Source organism: Theropithecus gelada, chromosome 2 (assembly GCF_003255815.1).
Source record: "Theropithecus gelada isolate Dixy chromosome 2, Tgel_1.0, whole genome shotgun sequence".
In the NCBI taxonomy this organism is placed as follows: domain Eukaryota; kingdom Metazoa; phylum Chordata; class Mammalia; order Primates; family Cercopithecidae; genus Theropithecus; species Theropithecus gelada.
Genome location: NC_037669.1, coordinates 170,239,174 through 170,249,180, shown reverse-complemented (window position 1 = coordinate 170,249,180; position 10,007 = coordinate 170,239,174).

The following is a 10,007-nucleotide window of genomic DNA, read 5'->3' as shown; positions in this document are numbered from 1 at the left end:
TAACAGATGTCGGCAAACCTGAGCTCTGCTGAGGGCCACCATCTAGTCCCAGCCCTGAACTCAAATGAGTTGGGGAGAAGTGACTTCTCCAGACAAGAAGCATCAGTATCCCGGATGAGATGTTCTGTCCAGCCGAACATTCTTTAGTTTTTGTGGCAGAGAGGTCAAGGTCTTTGGGGGATAGACAGACTTAAGTGTCATTCCCAACCCTGCTACCCACGCACTATGTGACTTTGAGCAAGTTATTCAATTCCTCTGGGTCTCCTGTTTTCTCATCTGTAAAATGGGAACAAAATAAAACTTATTTCAAAGCACAGAATATGAAATGAGTTAATACAACAAGCCAAGATTATGCTTGGCACATTTTTAGGTGCTCGACAAACTTGAGTTCTTTTCTCCCACACCCCCAACCCTTCCTAATCTGGTTCTTGGTTTCGTTTAACATTTACTAAACCCCATCCAAAGAGAAGTGCAGTCTTCACCTTCCTCAGCGCTCTTTCCTGAAACCAAAAAATTACTCACAGCTTTCCATGCATACTTTGATTAAATCAAATAACCATTTCATAGACTTACTATATCCTGGCAGCTGTGTAGATAAACCAGGTAGAAAGGTAGAAAAAAGATGCAATAAATAGGACTGAATAAAGATCACAGAAACCATCCTAGCTATATTTGGTACTTGGGATGTGATAGCAATGGCCCTACAAATCAGGATATTAGGACAGCTGGCTATTGAAATGGAAAAAATACAGTAAAATTAGGTCTCCACCTTGCCCACCATATGGAAATAAATTCCTTATGGGACTGAAGACCTATATAAAACTTTACAATATTTAACCTTAGGGACAGGCAAGGATTTCTTAGACAGGATGCAAAAGAAAGCTGAACTCAAAAAATGGATACATCTGAGTTCAAACTTAAAACCATCTGGAAATATATGTAGCAGACATCATAAAAATGTTAAAAGATTGATGACAGGCTAGGAGATGTTCGCAACAAATAAAACAGATGAAAGATTATATTCAAAATATACAAAGAACTATAAATTATTATTTTTTAACTCCATTAGAAAAATAGAAAAGGACAGGGACAAAGAGGGCACGTTGGAGTAAGTGCGGCCAACATCCCCCCATAGAGGTGTGCTCAGCCTCCCTAGTCATCAGGAAAATGAAGGTTAAAACCCCAAAGAGCTCCCATCGGATTATCAGAAATCAAAAAATCTGACAAAATTGAATGCCTGAGAGGATGCAGGGAAACAGAAGCTCTTATACAGGAGCTGCTAGCGAGAGGGTCAACTGGTTACCACCACTTTGCAGAGCAATTTGGCTGCACATACAAAAGTGGAATCCACGTGCACTCTACAAAATCACAGCATCGTTTGAAATGTCAGCAAACTGGAAACAACCTGAACTGCCATCAAGATGGGAATAAATACGCTGAGGAATGTTTATAGGGTGAAACACAGGAGTGAATGCTGTCTCTACACACACACATGGCCCAAGCTCAGTGCTGAGTGAAAAGAGCAACTTACAGACGGGTATACATTCCTGTAACTGTAAACTAATAACCCAGCCACACTGTGCACTTTATGACACATGTGCCTTTAGTAGAAGCACAGAACAAGAACGGGAGGGACACGCTAGCGTAGTGACCATGCATGTCTTAGGGAGAGGAGAGAATGAGATCAAGTCAGGGACAAAAGAGCCTTTCGTTGTATCTGTAATGTTCTCTTGCTTTCTAATTTTTTTTTTTTTTTTTTTTTTTTTTTTTTGNTGCCTCAGCCTCCCGAGCAGCTGGGACTACAGGCACCCGCCACCTCGCCCGGCTAGTTTTTTTTGTGTTTTTATTTTTAGTAGAGACGGGGTTTCACCAGGTTAGCCAGGATGGTCTCGATCTCCTGACCTTGTGATCCGCCTGCCTCGGCCTCCCAAAGTGCTGGGATTACAGGCTTGAGCCACCGTGCCCGGCCTCTAATTATTTTTTTAAATAACAAAATGTCAATCTTTGTTCATTCTGGGTGGTGGGCATGCTGTGTTTTTAGTCTGTCGTGTTTAAAAAAAATTTTTCAAGCAGATAGAAAGTATCAAACTATGGAACTTTGAAAAGGAACACTGAAGATCAGGTTTGAGGCTTGCCTGAGGAATTCGATTTAGAATGTTTATAGGACTTTAAAATTATCTTAAATATTGCTTAGGAGAAAAAGAAAGGAAAGGCAAGAAGAAAGACAAAAGAAAGGGAGGAGAAAATCTGAAGTGGCACGAGGTGGAGATTTGCTCTGGGATGGCTGCTGAACACGAGGAGTGGCGTCACAGCTGGGGACTCAGACCCCGAGGGGCACCTCTGCTTCGCTGCCTAACAGGGGTGCCATCATCCACAACCTCTTGTGTTCAATGAACGTTTATTTATATCAGGTAGCCGAGAGCTTCACTTCCTCTAGTCTGTCACCAGCTAACAGTGTCGTTTTGTTTCTCTTCCTTCCTTCTTTTTCGTTTAGTAATTGCATATAGGCCTAAACTTGTTTTTCTTACATCTAGAAGTTTGTAATCAGGGTTTTTGTAATAGCTTGTATAAAATTATTCTGTTATTTCCTTTACCTTAGAGTTTTTTTTTTCTTTTCTTTAATGTCATCAACTTACACTTAAAACCTTTTTATACTGACTTACAGCTAGGCTGGGTGAATTCAATAATGCCCCCAAAATAAAACCCCCCTCACCAATACCCGTGTTCCTTGAGTGCCTGCTAGGCACCAGCGCTGGGGGTTATAAATGTAAAACATACGAGCAGGCCAACTCATGCGTTTTTATTGTTTTATCTCTATTTATATGAAGCTCCTCTCCTTTAAAGCACCCAGGGATCTAATTACATGGTTACAGCCAAAGACTTAAGTATACAATAGATCCAGTAATTTGTTATTAAGTATGTGGATATACTAACCATTTGCATAGATTAGAAGCGCTATGGAGGATGAAGTTAAAGGCAGTGAAAATGAACCCAGCAAGGTGCAGGCATCTTCAGAAACCACACTTGAGTAATCACAGCCTTAATAAAGTATTTTATGCTTCAATACATTTGTAATTGACCAATGATTTGTTTCTATGGGGCATAATACCCAATAATAAAACCCAAAGACTAGGACCTTTATCACATAATTAAATATCTTTAGTTCTATTATAGACAGTTCAGAGCGGGGTTTATTGTGTGGGGGGATGATGCTTCATTTTGGTTTCTCATAGTTTTTTTCAGATTATTTCATGCCAGCTATTGAACAATCCTTTTTAAAATGTATTTTCTCACTGACAAAGTAAGTGTTATGGTTGTATACACCGTCTCCTATTCTCAATACTTAGCAGAGTTCCATACATCTAGTATGCACAAAATTACATTTTATTTATTGTTTAAGAAGACAAAACTTTACTTAAAGGTTGAGTTTTAATTTTATTTAACACATATATTTCATCTTCCATATGTTTGCTCAGATCTGATGTTTTTAAAGAAAAAAACAGGGAAGAATAAGGAAAGAAATATTAAGTTACCAAGAGAACGTGTTCCTTCCTGGAATCTGTCAAGTGATAAAATTTATTAGAGTGAACTGTTTTGAACCTACACAGGTGGCCATTTCATATATTTAATATTTCGTCATATAGCTATGGCTTGATTTCTGTAAATGCAAGATGTTGAATTGCTAATTGTAATATGTCTAGCTCAGCTCCTAAATCCTGGGCTGGGGAACCTCACAGGGCAGATGAGTTGGGCCTCTTTATGGCTGACCAAAAGAATGTTCCCTCCCAGCCCTCTCTGGGGTGCCTCCTCTGCAGAAACGGGCAAATCCTTACAGTATGTGAGCGACTTCATAGCCGGCCCAATTACCCTTCCTTTATTCTTAGGGAGAGAATTTTGACAAGGAGACGAGAGTTAGAATCAAGTGGTTCTCGGTCTCAGAGGGTCTTGAGCCAGTAGGTTTCTCACATATCTTCCTTCCTTCCTTCCTTTCTTCTTTCCTTCCTTCCTTCCTTCCTCCCTCCCTCCCTTCCTTTCTTCCTGTCTTCCTTCCTTCCTTTCTCCTTCCCTCCTTCCTTCCCTCCCTCCTTTCCTTCCTTCCTTTTCTTCCTGCCTTCCTTCCTTCCTTCCTTCATCCCTCCCTCCCTCCCTCCCTTCCTTCCTTCCTCCCTCCCTTCCTTCCTTCTTTCCTTCCTTCCTTCCTCCCTCCCTCCCTCCCTTCCTTCTTTTCTTCCTGCCTTCCTTCCCTCTTTCCCTCCCGCCCTCCCGCCCTTCCTCTCTCTTCCTCTCTCTCTCTCTCTCTCTTCTTCTTCTTCTTCTTTTTTTTCTGAGTCTCACTCTGTCACCCATACTGGAGTGTGGTGCAGACATCATGGCTCACTGCAGTCTCAAACTCCCAGGCTCAGGTAATCCTCCAACCTCAGCCTCCCAAGTAGCTGGGACCACAGACCCATACCACCACATCCGGCTGTTTTTTTTTTTTTTTTTTTCAATTTTTTTTTTTGTAGAGATGGGGTTCACCACATTGCCTGGGCTGGTTGCAAACTCCTGGGCTTAAGCGATTCACCTGCCTTGATCTCCCAAAATGCTAGACATGAGCCACTGCAACCAGCACAAGTGTCTTCTTGTTAATCACAGGTGGAGACCTGGGGCTTGTACAAGCTGTACTTGAAAAGTAATGGGAACAGAGAACATTGTGCCAATATGCCTTTTTGGGAGGAGCCAGCAGACCATTTCTCACATCTATCTTATCTACATTAACCTTGCAAATGTCACCTAGGGTGTGTGCCAAGGCAGAGGAGACTGGGACAGGCCTGAACTTACATAGCATTAGAGTTTTCTGTCTGCTCTCTACTCATTACTCCTACTTTCAACTTTGGTAATTGAGATGTGAAGAGGTGAATTGGCTTTGCCTGAGGCCACAGAAACACCTGAGGGACAGTTCTTGAACCCTGAACTCTGGCTGTGAGCCCTCCTCTTTCCACCAGCCCACCTTCCACCTCACTGCGTCAGCTTGGCCACAAACGGGTGGACTCCGGCTGTATGCTGTGACCACCTGTCCACAGCTGGGGCTGTCCACGTGCTTTTCAGACCGTCCCTGCCTGAACCTCCCCTTTCTCCTCTTGCTAATGGCCTGAGCATGCAGTGAAACGCGGACAGCTGTTCCATAGGGGCTCTTTTGCTCACATCTTTCTGCTTTTCTCCATCTGATGGGACAAACAGGCAGTTGGCAGTTAGGCAGACCTAGATTTTAATTCCAAATCTGCTACCTACCAGCTGTGTATCCTTGGGAACGTCTTCATGTCTCAGTTTTTTTCCTCAGTACAAATGAAGCTATAATACCTCCTTAGAGCTGTTGTGATGATGGTTAAATAAGTGAATGGAGGTGAGGTGCTGGTACATGATGAAGAGTAATAAATGGTTTTTTTCCATTCACTTCTTCTGAACACTTATATTTCTTTTCCATGCACCAAAGGGAAAGGTAGTCTGTAGCTGTACAATATTAGTTACATTTTTAGACAATTCTAAATAGTGAAAGCTTCATTAATTTGCATTCCATTCAACTTTGGTAGAAATTCAGCCAGGAATGTCTTCTTGTTGTATTCATAAAGAGAGGGTTTGCTAAGCTAAGGCGTGTTATTCAGAAAAGGCTAGGCTTGTGCTGCAGTAACAACCAACCCCAAATCACAGAAAAGGTTACTTCTCACGGGCATGAAGTCTGCGGCAGACCAGTGCTTTCCAAGGTGACTGCTTCCATCTGGTGGCTCAGCAGCCCTACCTGTTTCCACCCAGTGCTTCTACCAGTGCAGTCATGGCCCGCACTCCCCCTTCTAAGGGGAAGAGAGAAACTGGAAATTTGCACATGGACCTGCCTATGTGCAAAGCGACTGAGACACATATTTTCCATGTTCCCAGGAAGAGGCAATGGGACACAGGGTTAGGTGAACGCATAGCATTGCCCCTGCTATTTAAGGGTAATCAGGAGTTTAGGGAGCACACATAACTTCAAATCATGTTCAAGTATCTAAAAATGTGCTATTTGTGTATATGGGAATTTTAAGATACTGAAAACAACCATCAACAGGTGAATGACTTGATAAACAGATTGTGGTATATCCATACAATGGACTACTGCTTGGTGATAAGAAGGAATGAACCGCTGATACAGGCAACAGCAAGGGCGAATCTCAAGGTAATTATGCTGAGTAAAAGAAGCCAAATGAAAAGGAGTCATACTGCATGATTCTATTTGTATAAAATACTAGAAAATGCAAATGAATCCATAGTGACAAAAGTAGATCAGTGGTTTCCTAGAAACAGGGATGGAAGAAGATGGATTACAAAGGGGCACCAGGAAACTTTTGGGGGTAATGAAAATGCTATCCTGCCAGGTGCGGTGGCTTACGCCTGTAATCCCAGCACTTTGGGAGGCCAAGGCGGGTGGATCACCTGAGGCCAGGAGTTCGAGGCCAGCCTAACCCCATCTCTACTAAATACAAAAAATTAGCTGGGTGTGGTGGTGGGCGCCTGTAATCCCAGCTACTTGGGAGGCTGAGGCAGGAGAATTGCTTGAAACTGGGAGGTGGAATTTGCAGTGAGCCAAGATTGAGACATTGCACTCCATCCTGGGCAATAAGAGCAAAACTCCATCTCAAAAAAGAAAAGAAAATGCTGTCTTGATGTGGGAGTGATTTCATAGGGGTACACACACGCCAAAACTGACCAACTTTTACATGTAAATATGTGCAGCTTATCTACTTCAATAATTGCTCAATAAAGTTGAAAAAAATAAGATACTGATTTGAAATTTTATTCATTATTTACCCCTGGAGAATGTATTTGTCTCTTTTGGTGTTTAGCTGTATTTATTTTTCTTTCTCTTTCTTTCTTTCCCTTTCTTTCTCCCCACGCCCGCCCCCCTCCCCCCATGTTGTCCAAGGTAATCTTGAACTCCTAGCCTCAAGCAATTCTCCTGCCTCAGCCTCCCAAAGTTCTAGGATTACAAGTGTAAGCCACCATGCCTGACCTTATCTGTATTTAAATGTAATAAAATCGAATTTCATTCATAAGTTGAGTCTGTTGTCATCTCCATGCTCTCTCTTGTTTATTCCTGAGTCATGGCAGAAAGACTGTTGCCCAGGGCCTTGCAATGAAGAGAAAAATCAGATTCAAACTCAAGCTCACAATTTACTAGCTCTTTGGCCTTGGGCAATTTATTGAACTTTTCTGAGAACTGTCTGCAAGTGTGTGTCAAGTCCCTTTCGGCAGCTTGCCACAGAGCAGCTGCTCAAACCTTTGTTATCTGCCCCAGGTGTGTAGGTACTTTCCTGCCACACCTATTGGAGTTGCTTATCTGGTTTTGAAATTGGTCATCTTCCCTGGTTTCTAGGCCTTGTATTAAATGCAAACAAAATTTAAGGGCTTGCCAAAAACAAAAACAAAAACGAAACAAAACAAAAAACTCAGTAATAAAAAAAAAGCATCTTAATCCAATCAAAATTGATGTTTAAAAAATCCCACAATGAACAAGATAACAGACATTTAATAAAGGTAGCCTCAGTCCTGTCCCAAATTCCTTTTCAGACCCTTCCCCCAACTCTGCCAATTCCTATTGATTCCAATTCCTTCATGCCTTGCTCTCAAAGAATTACTTGAAAATCGTAAGATATAACTCATGTAGTCCAGGCACATGCTGCCACGAGGTTATTTTTTATTTCTGTAGAGATGAGGTCTTCCTATGTTGCCCAGGCTGGTCTTGAACTCCTGGCCTCCAGTGATCCTCATGCTTCAGCCTCCCAAAGTGCTAACATTACAGACATGAGCCACCATGCTGGGCCTATTCTTTCTTAAATGTACCTTAGCTCACATTTAGTTTAAGGTTTAAAATTAGAAGTGTTTTGGTCTTTACGTAGAAGTCTAATGTTTTTGTGATCAGAAATGTGACAAGGGAACTTAACTCTTGTGCATATCAATTAGCCTTCGGTGAAATTGGATCTGTCCTATGTCGTTCCGCTTAAAGTTGCAGTTTCCAAAGACCTATTGACAGTGTTAACTGAGGACTCACCCTCCAATGAAGACAAGAGGGAGGTCAGCTTTCCCAGGAAGCAGCCCTGGTGGCTCAATTGGCTTTTTCCACATTCCTTTCTGCTTCTCCCCTGCCTTAAAGACAGCACTTGTAACCTCCTTTGCATAACTGAATCTTCAAGAGTTTACAGACCCATAAAAGAAAGCAGCCAACAGGGAACCGCGTGCAATGAAGCTGCTTAGGAAAGTCACTGTAGCTTTGGAGGTGGAGGACTCTGTGGATTAGAAACTGAAACTGAACGTTTGAAACTGTAAAGAACATTCAGGTGCTTGGTTTTTGTTTGTTTGTTTTTTAAGAAATTTGAACATTTTCATTGCTGGGGGAAGAGGTTAGTGAGGTTTTCCTTGGCCCTCTTCTTTCTACACATCTTGAAAAGTAATCTCTGAAGTAGGACTTCTAGTTAAAGCCCTGTAGATTTCTACCAACTTAGCAACAATCAGCAAAATTTATTTGGGCAGAAGTAAAAATTCTAGACACACAAGCAGTATCATAGAAACACAGAAGGGGAAATTTAATAAACGAGAATATCTTAAAGATTGGTTTTATTGTATTAGGTAGAAATTTTAAGATATTTAAGTTTGGGTTTTAATTCCTAATCTTTGGAAAAGTTGCAAAATTTAATTTTAATTGTTAGGGTTTTTTTTTTTTTTGGTAGACATGAGGTCTCAGTATGTTGCCCAGGCTAGTCTTGAAGTTCTAGGCCTCCCAAGTGATCCTTCCAGCCTCCCAAAGTCCTGGGATTACAGGTGCGAGCCACTGCACCAGCGAACATTTATTTTAAAACAAAATCAGCATGTCTTTTCTCCAGGAGAGGGCCACGTGCAGAAGCCATCCTTCCCCTAAGCAGTGGTGCCTCTAGGGCTTGTCAACGCCCATGAAGGGACTGCAGGCGAAATGGCCCCAGCTTGACAGGGAGGGGTTGGGGAGGACAGACTCCAGAACACTGGAGAAAACGGAAGCTTGCAGAGTGGTGATGTGGAGACGCCAGGCTTCTCTTACTGCCTGGTCCCTGGCCCACCCTACATCAACTGACAGGAAGCACAAGATGGTCTGTGAATCACTGAAGGGTTATGAGTAATTGGAGGGAATTGCTTCAAAGGAGAAAAGTATTTAAACAGGATGCTTCATACGTATGAATGTTCCAGAGTGTGAAGGAAAAAGGAAAAACATCAAACCCTTCGGCAAGGTTCCCACACGGGTAGAGGCTGGTTTATGGCTTTGTTCTGCTGCCTTGAGTTCACCCTTGTTTTCATCTCTTATTTGTCCAGTGTGCAAAATCTTCACGCTTCCACCTCCTTAGGAAGGGAGGCAAACCTCACCCACTCCTTCAGCAGTCGGTCTTGCTTCAACCTGGCGGGCACAGAACAAGTAACCTTCAGCAATCCTTTCCCCACAGTCTGAATTAGGTGATGTGGAACACTCCAGGGAGGGCTTTGGCACCTCAAGTCACATGTGTGTTTTCTCTGTTAAGTAGGTCAATCATGCCTGTTTATCCTTTCTGGATTTCATTGCACGGCTCAGCTGTGAGCTAGATCTACAGCATCATATAAATCTAAATAATACATGTTGACCCAACCAAAAATAGGATGCAACTATATTGGGAAGACAGGAGAGGAAGTTTGCATGTGAGTGGTGGGGGTTGGGGGTCAGGAGCGGCACCAGGGAGAAGAAGGAGAGGTGAGGCCACACTCAATCCTCATTTTCTGTGATAGGAAGAAATTGGATGATATCTAAAACTGAAAACTCAAGAAATAACAGTATCAACACATGATTGAGAAATGTAAGTATAAACACTAGAAGAAGTGGCCAGAAGACTTGCAAGGGGTTGCCTCTGGAGAGGAAGATGTAAAGACAGGGAGACCATAGGTAGAGACTGCTCTTTTTCTCTTTTTTTTTTTTTTTTTTTTTTTTTTTGAGACGGAGT